The sequence below is a fragment of the Ursus arctos genome, unplaced genomic scaffold, assembly GCF_023065955.2.
Source record: "Ursus arctos isolate Adak ecotype North America unplaced genomic scaffold, UrsArc2.0 scaffold_13, whole genome shotgun sequence".
Lineage (NCBI taxonomy): Eukaryota > Metazoa > Chordata > Mammalia > Carnivora > Ursidae > Ursus > Ursus arctos.
The window spans coordinates 39,897,809-39,923,580 of record NW_026622797.1 but is presented as its reverse complement, the minus strand read 5'-3'; positions in this window follow the sequence as shown (position 1 = coordinate 39,923,580).

The following is a 25,772-nucleotide window of genomic DNA, read 5'->3' as shown; positions in this document are numbered from 1 at the left end:
AAACCACAGCATGCTACTTGATCCTCTCGAAGCCATGATGTGTTTGAAGGATTAACTAAGCTATGAATCATTTGTGTTATGGATTACAACTTTACTAGAGTATTTTCCTCTATAAGGTAAACTTGTTTTTGATGGTACTAATGATAATTTTAACAATTAAAGAATCTTAATTGGTGTTTGGGCATGAGGTTTGTTGTTTTTTGGTTTTTTTTTTTCAACATACCAGTGATGGATTAATAGTACTACTTCTAATTCAGACTGAATTTATACCACAAATCCAAATCATCCGATACTTAGGAAGTTAGTATTTAGACATTAATTGCCTAGACCTAGGCTTAATTCTCTATTTTTACAGACCAAAACAGTACTAGAGACTTCATTAAAAGGAAAAAAAATATAAATATATATACACATATATATTTGTCTGTTCTTATCTATGATTGAATAAATCAATGACCATGTTTCAGACATTGTACTTGGTGTTGGAAGTATAAATATAAGTAAGCACTAAGTCTGCCTCCAGGGTACCCTCACAATCTAGAAGGGGAAACAAAGATACAACTCCATGCTAATAGTTTTTGTTAGATTCTATAGGAAAGGTGAGATTAAGGCGCTCTAGGAGCATAGATGGGAAGTGCAGAAGAGAGGGGCGCCTGGGTGGTGCAGTTGTTAAGCGTCTGCCTTCAGCTCAGGGTATGATCCCAGGGTCCTGGGATCGAGCCCCACATCAGGCTCCTCTGCTAGGAGTCTGCGTCTTCCTCTCCCACTCCCCCTCCTTGTGTTCCCTCTCTTGCTGGCTGTCTCTCTCTGTCAAATAAATAAAATAAAATCCTTAAAAAAAAAAAAGGAAGTGCAGAAGAGGGTAGCAGGGATTTACAAAGGGAATAAAATTGGTGCAAGACTTTAAAGGCTGAAGAGAAGTATCATAAAGAGCATTTTAGGCCTAAAGGGCTGCAATGGTGGAAGGCAGAGAGATATGAAACTACAAGAATTTCAAATGAGTCAAAATGGTGCAGGCATGTGGGAAAGTGGGTGATTTGGCCAAAGATGTATGAAAAACGGATTGGGGCACATTATAAATGACACAGAACGTCATACTAAAAAGTCTGGACTTTAGTCAGTATGAAATGGGACCATAAAAGTCTTGGAGAAGGTTTGCGTCTTCATTTTGGAATAGCAATTTGAAAATTGCTTCTAGGCTTAGAGGGAGACTGATGCCACAAGTTAAGGCCTGTGATTAAACAGATACAGGACATGCTGCTCTCCCTATTTCCCTTTTGGAGATTCACTGTGCACATTACAGATTAAAGGTGCAGAAAACTGCATTAAGCCATTAATGTTTTTTAACCTGCTGTTTCCTAAAAGTGCGCTTTCTCTCTCTCTCTCTCTTTTTTTTTTTACCTTTTGCCTTCTCTCTCCTGCAGTATAATTTAGGGAATTCCATTTTGTAAAAAAAACTCTTTCAGTTGTGTGGAGTGTGGATAAGATGGCATGGGATTTGAGGCTGAGGGCTAACAAGGGAGAGATATAAGTGAGATACATACGATTTCACTAACAATAAATAGCATCTATTTTGATATTAATGTTTTTTTAATTTTTTAAAGATTTGTTTATTTTTCAGAGAGAGAGAGAGCGCAGCAGGGAGAGGGAGAAGCAGGCTCCCCTCGGAGCAGGGAGCCCCATGCGGGACTCAATCCCAGGACCCTGGGATCATGACCAGAGCCTAAGGGAGACACTTAACTGACTGAGCCACCCAGGCGTCCCTAATGTTTATTTTTAAATTGTGGAATTATTGATGCCCTAGCGTCAAATGTTTATGCAGAGAAATATTAATTTCCATTTAAATTAAATGAGCAAATTCAACTTTTGTGAAACTTCTTCTCAAAATACCCATTATAAGACCATCATGAGAGATCCTTTAAGTGGTACATAACTGATTTTCTTCACTAATGTTCATTTTAAAGGAACTACACAATCCTTTAAAAAAAAAATCTTGGCAAAATACAGCTCTGTTAGTTACAGTTACTACTGTCAGTTTTTAAAATACTCATAGCTGTGAATAACATCAGTGAATGAAATCCATTTGCTGTCTGTGGCTGGAAATTCTACAGTTTTTGAAAGCTGGAAATACTTGGGAGTGGCCATTCAAATGTGTCATGGAGGAGATACTAACCTCACTGTTTCCCCTTAAAATCGGGCCCACACAAAATGCTAAAATACTTACAATATGTTCAAATGAAGCCAATTTTTAAGTTTCTAAAATTGGAAAAATAATGACGTATTGTAAAATTTATACAGACCTTCTTGTTCTCAATTAGATGAATCATTTGTAGTAAATATTAAAAACCCCATCACTTTCATGAATTCTGGAGTACCGTATTGTAGGTATTCCTAGAGGTATCTTTTCCTTTAGCTTAGAGAATTCCATTTCCCCTTGTTTCTTAAGACTGTTAGTTTGCAGGTTACTGCAATATCAGGTCCAAATTCCTTTCCAAAACACAGAAAATATTTTCCTGTGGAACACTAACACTAAAAATAGGAAAGCTTTTTTGGCTTATAACTACTGAAAATTATAACATTTAAAGAGAGCAGAGTGAGTTAAATTGCTATGTTAGCTAAATCTTACGTTGGCTCTATAAATCTGTTATATTTAACCTATAAGGATCTGTTTTTATATTTCTTTAAATGAATTTAAAAAAGAAAGTACTATTTTTTCCTAACCCTTTGCATCACTTGGCATTAAATATTTCTTTTTCACATTGTTCAAGAAAGATATTTCTGTAACTTGGTTACAATGCATCATCTGTTTCAGTTCTTAACTTGCTCAAGAGGGAGTCTTTTCCTTATTCACATGACCTTGAGTTTTTGATGTATAGGTCATTTCTTACCAGGTTTTCTTTTTATATATTTTTTTCATTTCTTGTATTTTGATCATATAAGGTTTTGTGATGAGAAATTTGGCTATCATAGCTTTGGGCATATTTATCTCCCTTCTTTATTTCTAACCAATTAGGATAGGTTCCTTTTTATCCATAGAATAACTACTTGTGAATTGTCAAGACAGATTTCCAATAATCTTAAGAATATTGATGCCCATAAATTCTGTCTCTGATGGATACCACTTTTCACACCTCCGTAAGAATCCTTAGGAGGTAATCTTCAGACTGGCAACCTGACAGCCTTACATATTATGTAATTTTTCAAATCTTTCACACAAGAAGCAATGCAATGAAGAGAAAATTCTCTACTGGAGGACTTTCCCTTATGTAGGAGGCAGAGATCCTCTAACACGGAACAGTATTGGGGAACGCGGGTTTGTCCCTTGAGGCCCTTTAGAAATAGCTATAGATGAATATCAAATTGGGACGTGAGAAAATAAGGATTGACTAAAATGGTTGATGTTGGAAGTCAGAATGACACGCATATTTGGCTCTGAATTTCATTCAAATGTTGTACTGGGCAAAAACCCTACTACTTCCTACCTATTTAATATCTATGTGGGAGGGAAAATTTGGACTCAACAAAAAACAAGCTCAACAAGATTTAAAGAGCCAAAGATTTAAATATCGTGTGAATCATGTGCTCTGAGTAACTCCAGCTAAGCTGTGAACGTGTCTCAGTGCACATGGCAATGAAGTCCTAGTGGGTCAGCTTGCCTCAGACACAACTGACTCAGAGAAGCATATGGAACAGTGTTGGGATAGATTCTAGCTCATTTGTTTTATGTACACTAGGGACTATTAGAACTTATTAGTAAGGAAATTAACAGCTGTAATAAAACAAAGAAATAGATGGTTAGTATGCCAAGAATGTAAGCAGCTCCTTATTTGTCAATATTGCAAAAAGAAACGAAGTGCTGTTTTATGAAAACATTCCTCAGAAATTTTACTGGATTCTGTTTTGATATAAAACAATCTTTGATGCTTATTAAAACTTAATAAGCCATTGTAGAAGACTGCATTTTAATGAAAAACATTCTTTTCAATAATTTCATTCAAAATCAATGATTCCATGATTTTTAATGCAGACCTCTTTTTATGTTAAGATTGCCCAGGAACCAGGTCTGATATGTTTGGGAAACTATGCATAGAAAAATAACAACATGTCACATATCTGTTTATTTCCATGAAGAATTAGGATATTCCTGTATTTTTGGAATTCTAAACAAAGAGCAATCAGGGAAAATCCATATCAGAGATTTATTAGAATTCCTATCACCTCTAGGTACAGTTGGAACATTGAATTATTTTTGAATTTTCTTGCCTGTCTCCTATCCCCACCATGTTTAAAAAAAAAAATGTGTGGCACATGTCCACTGTTAACAAATGTAAGCCATTACTAAGTGTATTCACTTAGTTTTTTATCCCTTACTTAGTTTTAAGGTGTCAATGTCCCTGTAGACATTTGGTTGCCTGAAACTCATTCTGTAATAGATTTTTCGGCAAAGGCCTGTGGGAAAACTCTTCTCTGAGATATTGCATGGTGACTACAGCTTGTATGGGACTTGGAAATTGGTTTTGCAGGATATAAAATCCTTGACTTCCACTTGTTTTCCATGAATATTTAAAATACTTACTCTATTTTCTTCTGGCATTAATGTCAGCTGAAAAGTCTGATGAGAGTCTAATTTTCTTTTCCTTGTACATCACTTGTTACTTTTGCCTAGGTACTCAAAAGTTTTTAAATCCAATATATTACTAGATAATGTCTTAGTGTTGGTTATTCTAGGTGGATATTCTTAGGTATGAAATATGCTTTTTAAATTCAGTGTTTCATTTTTTTCTCCTAGGAAAGTGTTCTTAAATTATAGTTTCATTTTTTTTTTTTTCCTTTTCTTACTTTGACTTTCCTACCTAGAGACTCCTGTTATCTATATGTTGGATCTTCTTTCTCTATCTTTGATATATATCACTTTATCTTAAATCCATTTCCTTCTCTTATTTTTTATTTCTAATTTTCTCTTTTTTAAACTTCTATTTATTTTATTCACTTGTTTATATTCTATCCCTTTTTTTCTCAATTACTTTTATGCTGTATTAGGTTAACCTTCATTTCTGAAACTATTTAGTTTTTAATTCTTTCCTGGGTTCTACCATGTCATTTCTGAGTGTTTCTAATTCAAATCCGAATGTTGCTCTTTCAAGTCTTATAATTTGTGTTTAAAATCTTTTAGTTGGTTTTGAAGTGGAAGCTATAGTTTTGGTATATTTTGTGGGCATGTCTCAATCTGGGTGCTTTCATTTTCTGTAGACATGTTATTCTGCTCCTTTTCTTTTTTTCATATATTTGTTTTAAATGCAATTTCACTTTGCTCATTGTGGTGGGTTGAATAGTGTCTCCCCGAAATTTATAACCATATGGAACTTTTGGATGTGACCTTATTTAAAAGTGGAGTCTCTGCAGATGTAATTAGTTAAAGACTTCAAGATGAAATCATCCTGGATTTAGGGATTGGTTGTTCTAATAAGGGGAGAGGACAAAGGAGAAACACAAAGAGAAGAAAGCAGTGTGAAGATGGAGACAGAGATTGGAATGATGTGTCTACAAGCTGAGGAACATGAAGGTCTGCTAGCAACCTCCAAAAGCTAGGAGAAAGGCATAGGGTGGTTTCTCCCTCAAAGCTTCCAAAGATGAACCAACTCTATGGACATTTTGGTTTTAGATTTCTGGTCTCCTGAACTCTGAGAGAATAAATATCTTTTTAAGTCACCAAGTTTCTGGTAATTTCTTAGAGGAGTCCTGGGAAGAGAGTACAATACTTTCTTTTTGTCCTTTTTAATGTGAAATTATTTTTCCGGAAATTTTAGAAGTAACCATGGTTCAGAGTGACTTTTCTAACTTCGCAGAGTTCCTGTTTCTGTTGTGAGTATGTGTATGCATATGTAAGTGTTCAAAGATAAAGCAGCTTAATTTCTGAGATTGCCTGGCTTTTATTTTGATCTTTCCTTTCCTTTATAGTCTGTTCAATTTGGATTGAGTCCTGGCTACTCAATTTCAAGAATTCATGGAGCTGGCCTGCTACAGCCTTGTCAGCCTCACTGTGAATCTCTTGTACTCATTTACTTTTTTTATTTGTTTGTTTTGTTTTTTAAAAAAGATATATCTCTGTATTTTAGAGAGAGCAAGCAAGAGTGCACACTTGAGTGGAGGGCGGGGCATAGGGAAAGAATCTTTGAGCAGACTCCTGGCTGAGCATGGATGAGGAAGCCCAAGGTGGGTCCCTATCTCATCACCTATGAGATCACGACCTGAGCCGAAACCAAGAGTGGGATGCTTAACTGACTGAGCCACCCAGACACCCCCACTCACTTGCTTTTGGATTTAGCTAAATTCCCAGCTTTAGGTGTTTCTCTCTAATGGGCATGCAACATTTTCCAATGAATAACTACTGGCTATTTTGGTTATTTTCTTTCTCCCTCCCAGATGGCAATAGCACTCAGGTCTTGTGGCTATTGGCTTTTTGTCCTTATCCTCTTGTTCTGGAGTTTGTGGGAATGCCTTTTGCATAGCTTTATATCAAATGTTTTCTGTGGGTTTTTGGTTTTGCTATATAATTGCTCTGTCTGATTCTGTGAGAGGGGATCCAGGAAAATTAAAAAATTATATCATCAACCATCACCATCAACTTCTAAGAATCTTTTATGCCTAATTTAACTCTAAAAAATTTTAGTTTGCATCATGATATTTTCTATGTAACTAAGATATATCTCCCATGTATCATTTAATAATTAAATAATAACACACCTTACCCTGTATATTTCCTAAATTGAAGTCAGTGTGTTTTGATTTTCTTTTTGAAAAAGTCATTGAGTTAAGAATAGTTGATAACTTTAAATGTTAAAACCAAAATATACTTAAAAGTTTGGTTTGGGTTTTTAAATGGCTCATACAATCTCTTATTGGTATTTCCTCATTTCTTTCCTTCTTCACTTATTTTTTAAAAATACATTTTTCTTTTTACACATGCAAATTATTTGAAAAGTCATAGTTTTATAAAGCTATTTTAAACAGTAGTGTCTACTTCGCTCCCTCCTCCTCATTTTTCTCCACTCCAGAAAACTTTTAGTTTGTTGAGGTGATTCTTCGCCTACTGGCTTCCATGTCTCTAAATTAAATTCTTTTTTTGCTTCTTTCTGATTATTTCAGTTTTAGGCGTTACTCTTAATTTTTTATCAGGGTAAAGATTTAGCTATCTTTTACTCCCCCTACCCCGCATGGCTTTCTTTATGCCACCACTCATGCGTGTTCTTGTTCCTTCACCCTCCCTATTTAATTATACAATACTTTTGCTTCAATAAAGATTTATTTTGTTAGATCGCTGTCTACATGATTATGACAGTTTAAGTGCTACTTACAACTTCCTTTCAAGAGTTAATAATTATCTTATTAATTGTTCGTTTACTTGGTTTTCCATGTCTTTATCACTAAGGGTCGCCAAAATTCTCTGTCAGCTGTTTAAGGTGTTCAGATTCATGAGATCATTCATCACTGTCATCTTGAAGACCTCTGACCTGAGCCTCTGGGTTTGTCGGGTTGACATTGGTTGCCCTATATCTTAGTCCATTGGGCTGATATAACAAAATACCACAGATGAGGGGCTTGTGAACAGCAGACATTTATTGTTTACTGTTCTGGCAACTGGAAGTCCAAGATCACGGTGCCAGCATGGTTGGGTTCAAGTAAGGGTCTTCTTCCAGGTTGCAGATTTTTATGATGTAAATATTCAGTTTTCTCTCTCTACCGTTGGCCATTTAGACCTTCAGTTCTCCTTCCCTCTAAACTAGTGGTTCTAATCGAAGGTAATTTTACCCCCTTGGAGACTTTTGGCAATGTCTGGAGACATTTTTGTTTGTCACAACTGTGATTGCTAGTAGTATCTATTGGGTAGAGACAGGAATGCTGCTAAATATTCCAAAGTGCACAAGACACTATCCCACAATAAAGAATTATATGGCCAAAAATGTCAATAATGCTGAGGTTGAGAAACCCTGCTCTAAACCATGCACTCTTGCCAAGGATGATATTGCTCCCAAGGAAGAAAAATATATTTTTGAGGATTGGAAGAGGGCATGTTTTAGTTATTACAATGGCTCATGGCCCTTCAAAGGGTCACAGTACAAAAGCAGATACGCAGTGTATCTGTGGTATTGAAATTTCATGGCAGGGACAATTTGGGAGGAAAAATGACTTAAAAGTTTGCTTAGGAGATAAATAGTGAAAAAAGTGTTGAGAAACTGCTCCAAACTGAAGAAAGTTTGTTATTACCAGTCAAGTTTGATGGAAATGCATTTGCAATTCAGATTCAAGAGGACAGGAGGAAGGGCAGAAAAATAATACAGTGAAGATTGAGGACTAGTGAGAGTTTCTGCATGATTGTGAAAAAGAGCGGTGCTGATGGAACTGCAGGGGGGTAGGTACTCCTTTCATAGTATCCAGGAATAAGAATGATCCCTAATTTTTCAACAGAAGTGATCTTGCCCATCATTCCTTTTGCAGACCGCACCCCAGTCTCCTCCCGAGTAAGCCAGGTAGAGTTGGAATAAATCTTCTCTAACAGTTATTAGCCGTGTGGACTTGCTATCTCTGAGTTTAAGTTTATTCACTTGTGAGAAAAGGGGAAAGAATTCTATCTTCTAGGGTTGCCAAGAGGACTACAGATATATACACAATGCCTAACTCAGAAGATGAGAGCTATAAGAGTGCTATTTTAAAATAACATTTTAAGTAAAATATTCTTTATGTAAATTACATACAAACACAGTAAATTCACCAGGGCCAACTCACAAATGTACCCCAGTCCCCTTCGGTCAATTCAGATCGCACAATATTCTCTTGCTAGCTAGTGGAGAATTCACTGTGACCACTGGGAGATATGTACTTTGGTGAGCTGTGTGTACCTGAAAACTTGCATGTGGCAGCAATGTGAGCAGTGGGGAGTGGTCTACATCAATCTGTAATTGAAGGGAATGGGTATATTCGTTAATGCATCTGATGCATACACAGATGATAAGATGGCAGCCCCATAGCTCTGTGTGAATTTGGTCTGTCTCCAGGTGTAAACGTATTGATTCCAACTCACTACGACAGCAAACTTTGCTTTTTTGTTGTTGTTGATGTTCCATGCTGAAGAAGCTTAAATTGAGGGGCCTCTGTGTTCATCTCAGTTTCACTAGAAGGACAGAGATAGCAGAAATCAAACAATTACAATGTATACTGTGCAACAATTTTCAAATGCTAATCCAAGCCCTTGAAGCGGTGGCGCAGATGGACATGACCTTGATAACTTGGGCACAATTTGATCACAGCAAAACCCAAGGATATTTGGCTTCATGTCCCTTATGAAGTTGTTATTACAAAACCTACTACATTCCATATTTCTGTGTTAAAAGCCTAACACAGTTGCTAGTTAATTAGTGAGACTTCAGGCATTGGAATGGCAAAAATCATGCACAAGCTTTATGAGACCAATTTGTTAAATGATTTGGTCTGTTCTAGAAGTCATGAGATGAGTCAGGATATCTGATCACAAGTTATGGAAGATATTGTGTTAATCTTTCAGGGGGGGTATTCTGCTTAACACGCCAGTTGGCATCGATGTAGTCAGATTCTGGTGTTTGTGCAGCAGGTAAAAGAGAAAATAATTATGGCAGAATTCTTGTTTAGAGAATTATATCTTATTGTGTGTTCAATCTTGTCAGTTTCCTTTCAAAGTGTAAGACAGTGCTTGTTCTATGTGGTGGAGACTCATTTATACTGATGGGGCCCCTACTCTGTTAGGAAAAAAAAATTAGGATTTTCTGGCTATCTAACAAAGAGATGCCTCGTATTTTCATTACCACCATTGCTGCAACATTGTACACTTGCCACTCTGAAATTGCCTCCGCAACACAAGGGTGTTTATTGCACCGAGCACCGTAAACGTCGTCAGAGACTATGCTTTAAACTATTGCCTTGGGGCGCCTGGGTGGCACAGCGGTTAGGCGTCTGCCTTCGGCTCAGGGCGTGATCCCAGCGTTCTGGGATCGAGCCCCACATCAGGCTCCTCCGCTGGGAGCCTGCTTCTTCCTCTCCCACTCCCCCTGCTTGTGTTCCCTCTCTCGCTGGCTGTCTCTATCTCTGTGAATAAATAAATAAAATCTTTAAAAAAAAAAAAAAAAAAAAAAAACTATTGCCTTTTCCTTGCTTTTAGTGAAAAGTAATATTGAGCATATTGTCTACCCTTTCCATTAAGAGAAATCAAATATTTATTCATTTTACAAATATATATTTAGTGCTACAACATGCAAGACACTCTTCCAGGTACCAGGAATGCAACAAGAAAACAGAGCAACTTGGCCTTCATGGAATCTACGTCCTGGCAAGAGGAGACTAATGACAGCAATATAAAAAAAAATAACATAAAGAGTTAGCTAGTTAGAAAAAAAAATCGAGGAAAACGATATGCAATGTTGGGAGAGGGTGTTTGTAATTTTGGCTAACATGTCAAGGGAAGCTTTCACTGAGAAAATGACTTTTGAGTAAAGATGTGAAAGAGTGAAAGGACTAGCACATGTCCGTGGAAAAGGAATCCCAAGAAGAGGTCACAACAGGTGCAAAGGCCTTGAGATGGGAATGTGGTTGGCAATTTTGAGAAAAAAGAAGGCGGCGGTGTGGCTCTAGCACAGGGAGCAGAGGACAGAGTAAATAGCAAATGAGGTCCGAGATAAGAAAAGACAGATCAGGGAAGGCCCTCTGGCCATAGAAAAGCCTTTGGCTTCTATTATGCATTTGAAAATATTAAATTTTTCCATTTCTTTTTGACCTTTTCTCTGATAGCAGTACTATTCATGTAGCCTTAAAAAGAATTCGATTGTTATAGTAGGAAGGCAAGGAGAATGTATGTATGTAGTCTTTCTCTATCCATGTACCTAATTTATTTTTGGAGGTTGGGGATGTTCCAAGTGGCAATAAAGCAGGAATGCAAAGAGAAAGAAAGTTAATATTCAGGGTTTTTTTGTTTGTTTTGTTTTGTTTTGACTTTCAGAGAGGCTCTTGAGTATTAAAAGGAAAGCCCTTGGGGTTGTAAAACACTGATTATTCTCTTAACAGGCCTAGAAAGAGAAAGAGACTGAGGACCCTCTGTCCCTGCCCTACCTCAGGGGGAGCTGGGTAATTCCCGAAGGAAGAGAGTGGCTGGGTGTGACCTCTGTGTGGGTGTGGGGAGGGGAGCACGTGGAAGTGGAGCCAGGGCCTGTGCTTGTGGAGAAGCGGAAGTTTCAATAGAGGCAGAGGGCAGAGAGGCTGAGTAACGTGGTGGCCATTGCCAGGAAGCATTTGCAAGCCTGCGTCTATGGAAAAGTGCAACAAGCCCTCCATCTAAGCTGCCTACTACCTGGGAGACTATCTAGTAGAAGGACAGGCATGTACGCTCTGAAATTGTGCCAAGCAACCCCCTCCTCCCCACAATCATGAGCATATCCCTGCAAGGACCTATAAAATCCTCCTGCTCATGCCCTGCAAACAAAGACACGGGGACCAGTTGGGGCATTGGATGTCTGGAAGGAAAGGATTCAGGCCTGATGTGGAAAAGAAGCTGGACAGCAGGGCAAACAGCCTGGTTATACCTCGTTAAGGTAGAACCGTGGCCTTGCTGATTGCCAGATGTTTGACCTATTTTAAAAATGATTATGAATATTAAAAAAGGAATTTTAAAAATATTATGAATATGAAAATATTAAAATTTTCCTTTTCATTTTGACCTTTTCTCTGATAAGCAGAATCATTTGTGTAGCTTGAAAAAGGATTAGGATTGTTAGAGTAGGAATGCAGAGAAGAAAACAGTATTTTTTTGGGGGGAAGAGGTGTTGCAAACTAGTAATAAAGAAGAAATGCAAAGAGAAAGAAATATCACTTTTGTAGAGTAACGAATTAGTAATTTATTTATTTGTTTATTTATCTAAAGATTTATTTATTTATTTAGAGAGAAAGAGAGAGAGCACACATGAGCAGGGGGAGGGGGCAGTTGATCCCCGAACTCATGAGATAATGACCTGAGCTGAAACGGAGTCAGAGGCCCAACCAATTGAGCCACCCAGGCGCCCCAGTAATTTAATTAGTGACTTACAGTATGGATCACTTATCCTTTGGCAAATATATTTGGGCAGGATATCTACTTAAATATATACATAGAACGGACATGGTAACTTTCAGAGACTTTAGGAAAATTCCATTTCAGATATAGACTCCCTGGTAAAAAGAAGTCTTATTAACTTTTATTTTGTGCAAATATAGCTGATTTACATAATAAATCCATTTGTTAATTTATTTATTAAATACATATCTATATTACCTAGTATGTACTACTGCGGTATTGAGTGGAGAAAAGTCGTTGTCCTCAGAAAGCTTTCATTTCGATGTTAGTAGTGTTGAAATTAATTTTTGGGCCTCAAATGGAGCAGCTCCTGCCCAGGGTGCCATGTCAGCAAATCGAAACGCACATGATTTTGGTGTCCCTGTGACTGCTTCACCTGACAGCAGTCCTCAAACATTAAGCTAACCAATTCTCAAAAACCAAGTCAGCTCTGGGCTCTATGCTTTTTCCCTGTTCCTTCTCACTCCAAACCAAGTTGACTGTGTGGCCCCCACCAATCACATATTTTCTATTTTTCCTCTTCTTTTTTTTTATTTTATTTTTTATCTTATAAAAGCTTTCTGTGTTCTGCTCCATTTTGCAGTTGTCCAAAAAGAGTCTGTCTGTTCCATGAAGTGTTAAATAAGATTTTTTTTTCCATCAGCTAAATTGTCTTAATCCTTTTTTAACAGTAGATAAATACCTAAAGAAAATAATTATAGTTTGAGCCCTGTTCTAGAAATATTTAGTCAAATAATAAGCCTAGATTACATAAACTATAGTATTTACATGAAAGATCTAATTAGTTTATGCATGCACAGATTAATCCAGGGGTCTGCAAATTACAGCCCATGGACAAATCTGACATTCTACCTGTTTTGATAAAGAAGTTTTATTGGAACACATCCATACCCATTTGTTTACATATTGTCTACTACTGTTTTTGAGCTATAAACAGTGGAGTTGAGTAGTTGTTATAGTTCGTTTAGGGCCACTAAGCCTAAAATATTTACTGTCTAGGTTTTTACAAAAAATACGGAACTTGAGGATCTTAGTCTCCTTGTGGCTCAGTTTACCCATTGGCAAAACAACTGTTCTAAGACCTGTATCCTGGACATACTATGGTGATGGAATGGAATGAGAGTGGCAAGGACCCTGGCACCAGGCCTGGGACACAGGAGGTAGTCCATAAATGCTGGCTTCTGTTACGATTATTCTCGATGCTGGCGCCGCATGTCACATAGCACCACACATGCCCCATCAGTTGGGTCAGAGCTTCCCAACAACATTCCAGATACCCAGGCTGCTTCAGCAACAGTGTGTTTGCGTCCTCCAAAGATTCCTCACTGCAAACTCCTTAACTACTTCATTGGAAGAAGAATAAAAATTAAAAACAAAAGCCCTGATTAGCACAGGATTCCCCGTAATTGATTGCTGCCTTCAAAGTGGGTAATAAAGGCATGCTGAGCCATGGGGAAAAAAATATATTATTTTATTTATTAATCCAAATATAACTTGAGGCAAGGAAGTTTGAAAATTTTTGAGTTGCACAAGCAGCAGCCTTTCCAAGGGGTTTAGGGCAATGGGAGATGGAATCATATTTACGTGTAAGATAGTGTTTTTATCACTTTTATAACCAAAACGTCAAGTCTATAAATATATGTGATGACATGTATATTCAAAGCTTTGAGTTTCTCAACGTTATTAAATAAAAGCTGCAGCAAAATAGTTATTGTGCCAGTCACATTAAAAAGTGCATATTTTTTCTTGTTCTTAAATTATATATGGTTCTTTCTTTTTCATTGGATTGTTACGATAAATCTTAGCTTGAGCAATTTTTGAAAACATTTTTAAGAGCAATAGCAGGACATACAGTATTTGAGATCCAATGCTCTAGATTCCAGTCTGTTATTGTTGCTTCCTTATCCCTCTAGCAGATTCCTACTGGTTTCCCAGATGCTTCTCTGGCTAGCCTGCAATGCATTCCCCATAGGTTCTGTGATTGCTTCCTGTTACTATTGTGTTGGACTCTCATCGTTTACACTTCTTTTCTGTTCTTTTTTTTCACATTCTTACATTATAGTGTACATACCTCTGTTGTACTATATTCCAAGTAAAGTAAGAAAGTCTCCTAGCATTTCTACATCCTCCTGCCCTTTCGCTCAGTTTTTATTCACATATGAAATTTTCCTTTGAAATTTCTTGAACTTCTGACCTTTCTTTCGCTCTGGTTCTATTGTCATTCTTCTGTGTCCCTTTTTTTTTTTTCATTTCATTATGATATATTTGCCCATGATCACAGCATATTCTCTAAATTCCCATGTAGTAGTTACAGCACCCATCATTTTGGTGATACCACACAAATGCTCCAAGTATATGATTAGGGAATAGAGGGTGGGGAAGGAGATCTTCTAAGATTACAAAGCCTTATTATGTAATCTGCCTGACTCTGCAAGGCTTCAATCCACACAATTGAGGCCATTTAATTCCTGTGAATTCAACTCAACCTCTCAGACCAATTTTCCTTAAGTAGTAAGAATTTAGGAGAAGTTGGCCAATGATATCATATCAAGTTAGCCTAGTTCCTTGTTCTCTGATTTTGTACAGCATATTAAGTAGATAATCATTCGTATAACCAAATTCGTTCTAAGAACTGGTTTCTTTAATGAATTCTGTGTGTATCTGTTGTATCTCAGTTCCCCTAACATTGTCTAACTTGGTCATTCGGGTTTTGTTCATTTACTCAATTCAATAGCTGAGACCACTTTCTTGACCTCCGTGACCTGATCTTTCCTTCGGGGAGAAGCAACTTGATTAAATTGAGAGTGGTATTTAAGAACAGAAATGTCTCCTGTTGGAATAAATCAAGTTACTCATGAGGATGGCTTTAGAATTGGTCTTGTTGAAATAAGCCAGACATTACCTCTTCACATCTAGGTCTTAGGGTGGAGAAAGTAATGAACCTACATTCTTCACATTTCTTTCTGAGCTTCTGTGCACTGCTACAGAAATTTAAACAAAACAAAACAAAATGAAAACCCCAGGATGACTAACACTCATTAAATTCATAGTTAACCACTTCTATTTTTTTTAAGATTTTATTTATTTATTTATTGAGGACAGGGAGGGACAGAAGAGAGGAAGAGAGAGAATCTTAAGCAGACTCCACACTGAGTGCTGAGCCTATGCCTATACGACCCTGAGATCATGAACTAGGCCGAGATCAAGAGCTCAATGCTTAACCAACTGAGCCCCCCAGGCGCCCCCATAGTTAACCACTTCTGCTGGGCTACAAACACTGATAGGCAATTTTCTCTATTTCCTGGACAAGTTGTCCTCCTGTTCTTCATTATAGTGATTTCAAATCTAATTAATCCCCTCAAACATTGGCCTTCAACCATTTCCCTTTACTTTTTACCTCATTTTCTGCAGAGGATCCTGATACAGGAAATAGAAGCGACCCGATAAAAACTGTCTCAATGTTCCAGCAACATGACCCATATCACCGTGTATATGAAGCCACAGGACACAGTTTCTTGCTTACGTAGTTCTTTGAGATGTTATATTTGTGTTAAAACAGACATATTCAGCCAAATGCAAAATTTGTGGTAGTTTAAAAAATAAAATTCAAGATTTTAAGACATGAAACTTCAAAGAAATTTCATGATGGGGTGAGCCAGTCCCTGCTAAAGTCTTATAACCCTGGGACATGCCTTTCACTCTTCTATTTTGGGATACTAAACTCCAGATGTTAAGTCTGAAGCGTCGTAGGCATGTAGTATGTATGTGTGCGTGTGTGTTGGCGGAAGATTTGTCGACGAAGATTCTACAGGAAGAATTTTTGATGTGAAAACCAACAAACAAATAAACAAACCACACCGCATTAAAGAAAATGTGAAATTTCTTCAGTTTAGAGTTTAGTATACCAGGATTGTATACAACCTGGTTGCACAACCAGTATACTAGTTGTAAACAATGCAGTTTAATTCTGAATTCTGGGCTTTCTAGTATCAAGATATAACAGTTTTAATACAGGAAGATAGAGTTTCTTAAAGTAGCAGTCAGTGTGTGGATAGATGCTTCACTGCCTTACTTATTGAATTGCTTGTAATGGGAATATGGGAGTAATCTGTCCCACATGGAGCTAGAAATCTCTCTTCGTAAGTCTAGATTTAAGACAATAGGATTTGAATGTTTTTGTATTAACAAACAACTAAAACCAATAGAGCATCACAAAATTAGCATTAGTAATTCTGCTTAAGGAATCTCCGTGAGGATTTAAAAACCCCTTTAGAGAAGCTATAAGGCGCGCTTCTGTGTTTTCTGTCATGACTAACCACAACAAAAATTGCATGTGTGTCTTAATTTTTACCAAAAGGAACAGATGGAGACCTAAATTTCAAGGGCTTTACTTCTTAAGGAGGCCTTACTAGAACAATGATTTAGATACACATATTATAAAAGCAATCATTTTCTTTCCATATACAATTAACTTACTGTGAATTTAGCTGCTCTTTCAATTCTAGGGCCGAAGTCTTTATGGTCCACTGTGTTTTTTAAAGGAAGAAGTCTGTGAGGGGTCAGTAGAGTCCAGAGAGCACTTCTGTATGAATGATCCTGAAAAACTTCTCCTTTGATATATCCTTGGTTTCTGTAAAAGAAAGGGGCCGTGCACAAATCTCCAAACTCTTTCTCCCTTAAATTGGTTATCATATTATTCTAAAAACAAGGGTTGGGACTGAGGCTTTCTAAGTGCAGGTCAGGGAAACAGATGACATCTCTTGCTTCTAGTTTTTTTCAGCAAAGTTTGCTTGTATATTGGGCATAAATTTATCCAATAAAGATATATCCAACAAAGATATATTAGACAATTCCAGCCAAGCTCTATATTTTTTTGGTAGTTTCTCTTTTTAAACATCTTTATTTATAGAATGGAAAAGATAAAAGAGAAAATATAAAATGAATATGGTCCTTAGATCCTAGATTCCTCCATCCAACGAAACAGAGCAAAAGTATTGGGAAAATCTCTCTGCTTATTGTTGGCTAACACACGTTAGTGATTTACTTGAAGTAAGCCTTGTATTCTTATTTTGTTGTGTCTAGACAGCCAAATTCTTTACTGCAATTCAAAGAATGTGCAGCCCGTGTTGATGACATAGTAAAAGAGGAAAAACAAATGTAATAAATTTCTAAATTATGCTTTTTAAATTCATTGAAAAAAAAATGAGGCCAAGAATAATTTTCGTAAATAGTATACTCCTTCAGCAATATGTCTGGAGCATTTTAAAGTACAAAAACGATTGTGGGCTGCAATCTGAAAGCCTTGGAGGATTTTATTTTACATAATTTTGAAATGAATGTGTGCATAGAAAACATTTCTATGATTGACTAATGACATTAAAACAGTAATACTTTAGCATTGGCAATGGGCTCAAATGGTCGATTTGAGTTTTGTGGATTAAACCAAAGATTCTTGGTACGAAACATCAGTGTATTATAAATAGCAAGATGAAAATAGAAAACCCTTAGCTCAGCAGGAGCTGTATATTTGGGAGAGAAGATCTGAAGTTGCATAAATACAACAGATGACATTAAAAATCTGGTTTACTTAAGAAGAAAACTGTTATTGAAAAAAATGTTATTTGAAAAGTTGTAATGCTATAGATGAGAATTTTTCTGCAATGATCCAGTAGGTATATTATTTGTCACCCACGTCAAATAGAACAAGGCAATTTAAGTGAGCAGCAATGTGAAGACCTTAGTTCAAGCTCTGAGAAAGCAACCCGTTAAATTCAACCTTTATGTTGACAGATCTCTTTCTAAGAATTCAGGCTCTTTACAAGAGGAGACCTATGACTTTTGCCTCAAGTCATTGTTCATGGAGGGAGTCACTATAGGAAGTTCACACTTCCTTAACCTTCTGGTTTAATTATGGAGAGAAAAGATAAGGACATTTTTTTTCTTTGTATATTTTGTAAGGTTCTCTGAGGTCACAGTGGAGAACTAGGCTGAGGCCAGAGATGAGTAGTAGAGGCAATTATTAAAATAATGGTAGTGGTAGTGAGCAGCAATCCTTTCTAATATCAGAACACCGGCCAATACATGTCAGCGTTTCAGCAATCCTCACAAGAGTGTTGAAAATTATTTATATGGAATGCTTCATTGAACTTTTTTAAAACTGGCATGTTGAGCCCCAAAGGCTAAGAATTGTGCTTCTGCTGAAAATGGCTGCCCTCCTCCCCAGAGGGAGCAGCTTGGGAACTTGTAGAAGTAGGGACATGTATAGAGACAAATGCAAGATTAATGATTATAGTCATGTGGTTCAAAAACATAAACTGATATGCACTGATTGTAGCTTTAAGGAACAGGTGTTCAGCAAAACACTGTCCTGCCTCATTTAAAAAATACTAGTAGGGGCGCCTGGGTGGCACAGCGGTTGAGCGTCTGCCTTCGGCTCAGGGCGTGATCCCTGCGTTCTGGGATCGAGCCCCACGTCAGGCTCCTCCGCTATGAGCCTGCTTCTTCCTCTCCCACTCCCCCTGCTTGTGTTCCCTCTCTCGCTGGCTGTCTCTATCTCTGTCTAATAAATAAATAAAAAATCTTAAAAAAAAAATAAAAAAATAAAAATAAAAAATACTAGTAAAATACCAGCATGCCATAGAGAAATTTTTATAACTTTTTATTATGAAAATTTCAAACCCATAAAATAGTAGAGTATAAGGAATCCCCATGTGCTCATCGCCCAGCTTCAATGATTATGTAAGACACTTTACCATTTTCTCAGTAAATATTTCAATCTATAGCTCTAAAATATAGGCTTAAAAAAATAACCATTACCATACTGAAAATTTTAAAAATAATTCAAGTGGAAATATTTGAAGTGTCTTAACTTCAGACGCTTCATTTGGCATGGAGAGATTATATCTACAATTTAGAGAAAAACATGAACCTGAAATAACCCAATTCTCTCAGCTCTTTCCTTAGGCTCACTGTCATTGCAACAGAGAAATAAATCCCTGCCCCTCCAAAAAACAGTCATTTTGTTTTCTGCTTTTTTAAAGGTTCCAGGTATATGAATGCAGATATTGAAGAGTCAAAATGAGAGTTTGCATATGATTTGGTTTCCTGAGATCAAGCATATTGATCATTCACACTTTTCTGGAACGGTGAATGGTGACTCACAGCACTGGCAGCTGACACCAGAGGGACTGTGGTCCATGATGAAAGGAAGTCACCTTTGGCAGCAGACTCTAACAAAGCCATAATCCTTCCAAATCAGATTCCCAATTCAAATGATCATTTTAGAAAAATAGAATAGAATATGGAATATATTTCTACAGTCAGAGACTTTGGAGACGTATTTGATCAGTGAGAATGATGAGATGCCCGGAAAGGAAACCTTTAAGGCAAGGGTACTATTTCTCCCGATGGGAAGACACCGTCATCTGACACAGTGCCACTCTTTTTGGGGTACAATGGGGATTTTAATGATGAGTTGTAGCTCTCAGGTTGCCCTGGCTATGACACCCGGATGGTTGATCAAACACTGGTCTAGATGCTTTGAGTGTTTGTGTGTTTGTTTGTTTTTTCAAATGTGATTAACATTTAAATTAGTAAACCTTGAGTGAAGCTGATTATCCTCCATAATTTGGGCGGGTGTCATCCAAGCAGTTGAAGTCCTTAACAGAAAGACACAGATACCCTGACAAAGAAGGGATTCTGCCTCTAAATTGCCTTTGGACTTAAGACTGAGACATCACCTTTTCTCTGGGTCTCCAGCCTGCCAGCCTACCCCACAGATTTCGGACTTGCCAGCCTCCACAATTGCGTGAGCCAATTTCTTAAAATAAATCTATCTTGATCTCTATCTACCTATCATCTGTATCTATCCATATACACTCATACATCCTGTTTCTCGGGAGACCTCTATCACAGGGATAAAATAACTCTTCTGTAATGTAGAAAAACAATTGTACCATTGACCCTGAACGATGCAGGAGTTAGGGTCACTGATCTCTTGCACAGTTGAAAATTCATGTATAACTTTTAACTCCCCCCAAACTTAACTACTAATAGCCTAGTGTTGATTGTAAGCCTTACCGATAACATAAATAGCTGATTAACACGTATTTTGTATGTTATATGTATTATATACTATATTCTGACAATAAAGTAAGCTAGAGAAAAGAAAATATTATTAAGAAAACCATAAGGAAGAGAAAATACATTTACAATTACTGTATTGTATAGAAAAAAAATCCACATATAAGTGGACTCCTGCAGCTCAAAGCCATGTTGTTCAAAGGTCAGCAATATTTAGACAATGTTCTATATCTCAACTGGATTCTCAGCAAATCTGGAATCATAGAATCCTAGACTTGGAAAGAACTTAGGCCAAATTTAGTCAAATTTCTACCTATACATTGTTAAAAATTATAATAATAAGGGTCAAATGATTGACATGTACTATGTATAATCCTTACAATACTCAAAGTTAATATTATTCAGTTTTATATATGAGTAGCTGTGGCTCAGAGAAATAAATAACTTCTCCAAGATGACCTGGGTGGAAATCACTAAGCCAGCATTTGAATTCAATGCTATTTGAACCCAAAGTCCATTGTCTATCAGGTTAGATGGCTTTTCTTCAACATAGCCCCTAAATTCTTGGACATTTTTGGTGCTGTAGAATTTTGGTGATGCAGAGGCCGTTATATGGCAACTGTAGATATTTTTTAACATCTTTGTTAGAAAGGTCTTCCATACTGAGTCAGATTTTATCATGGGCTTTGCCCTTTATAGCTACATTTTCACATGTCAGCTCTTCAAACACTTGAAGCTAGTCATTATTTTTTTATATTGTTGACTTTCTTTATTGAATTAAAACTATACCATGTATAAAATAGCAATGTGTATACAGAGGGATTTAATGCATCATAATACATAGAATTATCTTTGAAAAGTCAGGGTGCAAGTTACAATGATTATGAACATAAAATTTATATTAAAACATTCTACATAAGTGATTTATTTGGCTGTTTTAGTTCAAAGTCATTGAGAATCTGATGATTACTCTCCTTCACTTTATGGTCCATCAAAATCACTTAGCCAGATATATGTAATAGGAAATGGAATTTCATTTGTGTATAATTTCCATTTGGCCTGACTTGGTTGAGACACATTTTCTTAACTTCTACATCTGAGAGCACTGAGGAGTTCATTGTTTCAATTATCTTCTTTGCTTTTGATTGAAGAATTGTTGGAAAATGTTGTAAGAAGTCTCCAAATTTCTGTAGCATTCTTTCTTTTTATTTAGTGGCCAAGTTTTTACTAACTATGGATGCTTGACTCCATAAAGAATACACTTCTTAGATGATAGATGTGTGGAAGCCTTTTGTTCCTCTTTGACAGAAGAATTACTATGCTCAGAAACAGGGGACTTCAAATTAGTTCTGGGTATAGCATTTTTCTTATTTTCACTTTTACCCAGTCCTATTAGAGAGCCTCAGGAGTATGGTTAATACTATTTCTGCTTTTCCACCATCTTGGAAACATACTATTTTACTCCATTTCATTTCATCTTCTGGGCGTTGGAAATCTTAACCATCTGTCACTGGTGATTTACAAGCAGGGTGTCTCCCTGCCATTTTGTTTGGCTATAAAGGTGTAAACTGAATCTCTAACTCAGGTTTTGGAAATTGAGTAGTTTGATTATCTTCTATTGACACTTCACAAGAGTCAAGGACTATAGAACTGTCCTCTACTTCATTCCTAGAACTTCAAAACTTGTTTGAGGCTCAGTTTCAACTCTGACAAGACCCATTGAACTCGTATGTCTTGGCCTGATATCCGCAGTTTGTTCTTCTGTGTCAGAAGCCTCCAATGTGATCTTCAATTGTTCAATTTCATTATTTTTCTGTATGTTACTGGCCCTTTGGCTGTATTTCTAAAGCTGCAACAAGTTGATCCCATTCTTCTCACCATTTTTGAAGGTTGCTATCTTTCTCTGTCAGTTGTGCTCTAAGTATTTCCACTTCATTTTGTTGCTTTAAACAATGCTCTCTGTCTTCAGCATATTTTTTCATCTCTTTGTTTTGTAGATTTTCAACTTCTTTTGCTTCAGGAAGCTAGCAATTTGATCCAAAGTATTTCCTTTTTGTTTTTTTAACATTTTGTCACAGAAACAATTTTCAGATTCCCTCGCTCTTGATTGTTTTTACTCATGCTCTTTGGCTAGCTATCATTGGTAAGTTCCAGCAACTATTTCAAAAGTTTGACTCTAGTATTATCTGCCTAGACAACAATGGAATGCCCTTCCTTATTGTTCTAGAAACTAGGGTCTCTAAATGTAGTCCAAGATTTACTAGCTTTTTAATGTAGTCTCATGCCTCCTTTTACAGATTCTTTTATAAGAACTAGTCTTTCATCTTTGTACCTGTGTGGTTAATATTTGTATGTCTTTGTATTTACCTACATTAAAATTTATATTATTAGTTTTAACCTTATGGTAAAGTCTATCGAGGTATTTAATATTGTATATTCTACCTTTTTCAATGCACAACTTCAGTAAGTGCAATTTTAGCTAATTTGTGTACAGTTTAATTATGGACATTGGATATGAAATACTGGAGCAACATGGAAGTGATGGAAAAGAAATAAAGTTTTGGTAATTATTTGCACTGAGGTCCTAGTTAAAATCATTAGGAGTGACATTACTATAAGAAAGACGATAAAAATTGAAAATATGAAGGTTTGATTTTTGGGAAACAATATGGGAAAAGCTTACTCCAGATAGGAAGAGAAAAGAAAATTCTTTAAGGGTAGGAATCAGCCCTGTTCTTAAACATGGTAAGGGCACACTGAATATTTTTAGAAATGGAATTAGTGCAAGAGGCAAAGAAGGAGGGGTTAGAGAAGAAGGAAAAGAAATAGTACAGCATTGTAAAAGAGTGCCGTCTACACTGTTGAAAGTGCAGACAGATCAAAGAGAATGAGACGTGAGAAGAGACTACTAGATTTGGCAGTCATAAAAATGGTCACCAGTGATACCAGAGGTGGCAGTTCTGGCCAAATGTTTGGGACAGAAGTCAGATTGTGAGGTGTGAAGCAGTGGCTTGGTGATAAGAATGCAGACGTTGAGCACAGATTACTTTTTCCAGTAGTGCTTTCATAGAACTATATGGCGGTGGTCCTCCTGAACAGGTGGAACCAAGTGTTTTTGTAGTTAGAGAGGATTCACTGGCAGAGGACAGATAATCTTGGGAAGAGAGGGAATCATTAAAAGCACACGATCTTGGGAAAAGCAGCCAGGATTTATGAAGAACTGAGCAGAGTTGATGCATTTTGTTAAGAAGGATGAACATGTGTCCCACAAACTGAGTCACCAGGGAAAGCAAGTACGCTGCGTTATGGTTCTGTGTAACACTGAGGTAGAGATCAAGTTATTATCAGATAGAGAGGGACAAAAGTGATTAAACTCAGTTCAGGAGGACTTCCGTAGCTCAATAATAAAGCAGCAAGGATGAGAATGTAGTCATGATTGTCTTAAAGTGTGTTGGAACTGCACTGGGAACATATTAATTTGCCAGGACTGCCATGACAAAGTACCACAGACTGGAAGGCTTAAACCACGGACATTTATTTTCTCACAGGCTGGAGGCTGGAAGTCTGAGATCAAGGTGTTCTAGGTTTGGTTTCTTCTGAGGTCTTGCTCCTTGCCTTATAGATGGTTGTCTTCTCTGTCTTCATACGATTTTTTTTTCCTCTGTGCTCATCTACATCCTAATCCAGTCTTCTCATAAAGACACCAGTCATTTTGCATTAGTGCCACGCCCCCAACCCCATTTTACCTTAATTACCTCTTTAAAGGCCCTATCTCCAAGTAAAGTGATATTCTGAGGTACTAGGGGTTATGGCTTCAACATATGAATTTTGGGGTGGGGAGGAGGAATAGAGGGATACAATTCAGCCTGTAACAGGAAGAATGGAGTTAACAACAAATAAAAGAATTCCATGTATTTTCTATAGTTGAATATGCTGTAAGAAGTAGAACTTCTCAAAATTCAGTGTGTGGTAAGCAGAATAATGGCCCGTAAAGATGCCTACATCATAATACCTGGAAATGGACATGTTACTTTATATGACAAAAAGGATTTCAGATGTGATTTAGTTAAGGATTCTGAGATGGCAAGATTATCCTAGATAATCCAAAAGGGCCTAATCTAATTTCGCTGGCCCTTGAAAGTGGAGAACTTTTGCCCACTGAGTTTAGGGCCAGAGGGAGATGTGATTCTGGAAGAAAGGTCAGAGATAAAAACAACACTGTTGGCTTTGAAGAGTTAGAATGGAAGCCGGGAGCCAAGAATTGCAGCTTCTAGAAGCTAGAAGAGGCAAAGAAATGGATTATCTCATAGAGCCTTGAGAAGGAACCCAGCCTTGTCAACACCCTGATTTTAGCCCAGTGAGACCTGCATCACGCTTCTGACCCACAGAACTGTAACACAATACATTTGTTTTAAGTCACTGAGTTTGTGGTACTTTGTTACAACAGAAATAAAAAAATACCATGGTGAAGGGTCTATTTAAAAGACTGATTCGGTAGGTCTGGAATGGTTCCTAGAAACCTGCCATACTGACCAGTTCCCAGGGGTTGCCAGTGCTGCCGGACTGGGGAGCACACTTTGAGTAGTAAGACTTTAGAGATCAAGCCTCATCAGAGCTCCTCATTTCATAGATAAAGGAGTTGAAATTTAAGAATTTATGGGTACTAGCTGATCTGCCTTTATCTCACAGCCTGCTATGCTATAATAGTACTTAAACAACAAACAAACAAAAAAACAAAAAGCAAAAACAGGAGCCCATCAGAGACGAGCAGGCAGGAAGAGGTGCCAGAGTTTGGAAAATGTGGCTCTAGAGCCTTCGTGTGTTTATGGTGCCTATGAAGTGTCCTGGGTGACACTTAGCGGACACAAACTGTTGATTGGGAACACCTTCGCAAACTAACAGCTGTCGGCTGTGTGAAACAGGGTTATAGCCCTCTCGGGTCCCAGGAGTTTCTGACTTCCTAGGTGGCAGCAAGTTCAAGAGAAAAATTTCAGGGCAAACGGGCATTTTGTTGTGCCAGTTTAGCAGGGGGTGGCTCAAAAGCTGTAGGTCTTCTGCAAACTCAGAACTATAAACACGGAGGGAGTGTTTCCAGTGACCCGAGGGCGTGTTCTGTGTTTATCTTGCTGCCCCAGGCACTCTGTAATTATGTGAGAGCAGAACGTCCGCTGATCTGGCAGAAGGGTTTGAGGAAAACTATCAGGCTTATTAAAGAGGATAAAGAGCTGGCACGTTGGACGGACATCCAAGGTGAAAATCAGAAAGGAAAAGATTCAAAGAATGTGGTGGGGACTTGTGAGGAGAGGCTGGTGAGCAGAATATTACCAGGAGGAATGAGGAAAAACTGCAACCAAAGCTATGTGGAAACCTCCCACGCTACAGAACAGAAAGGAAGATTCCCAGGCAGCAGAGCAAGGACTGCATGCATGAATACCACACGAGTTACCTGCTAAAATGCTCGCTCCTCACATCCCACCCCAGAGGTTCTTTTCAGCTTCTGATTATGGAAAATTCAAACATACAACAGTAGAGAGTGTAGTGTATCTCACACGCCCAGCCT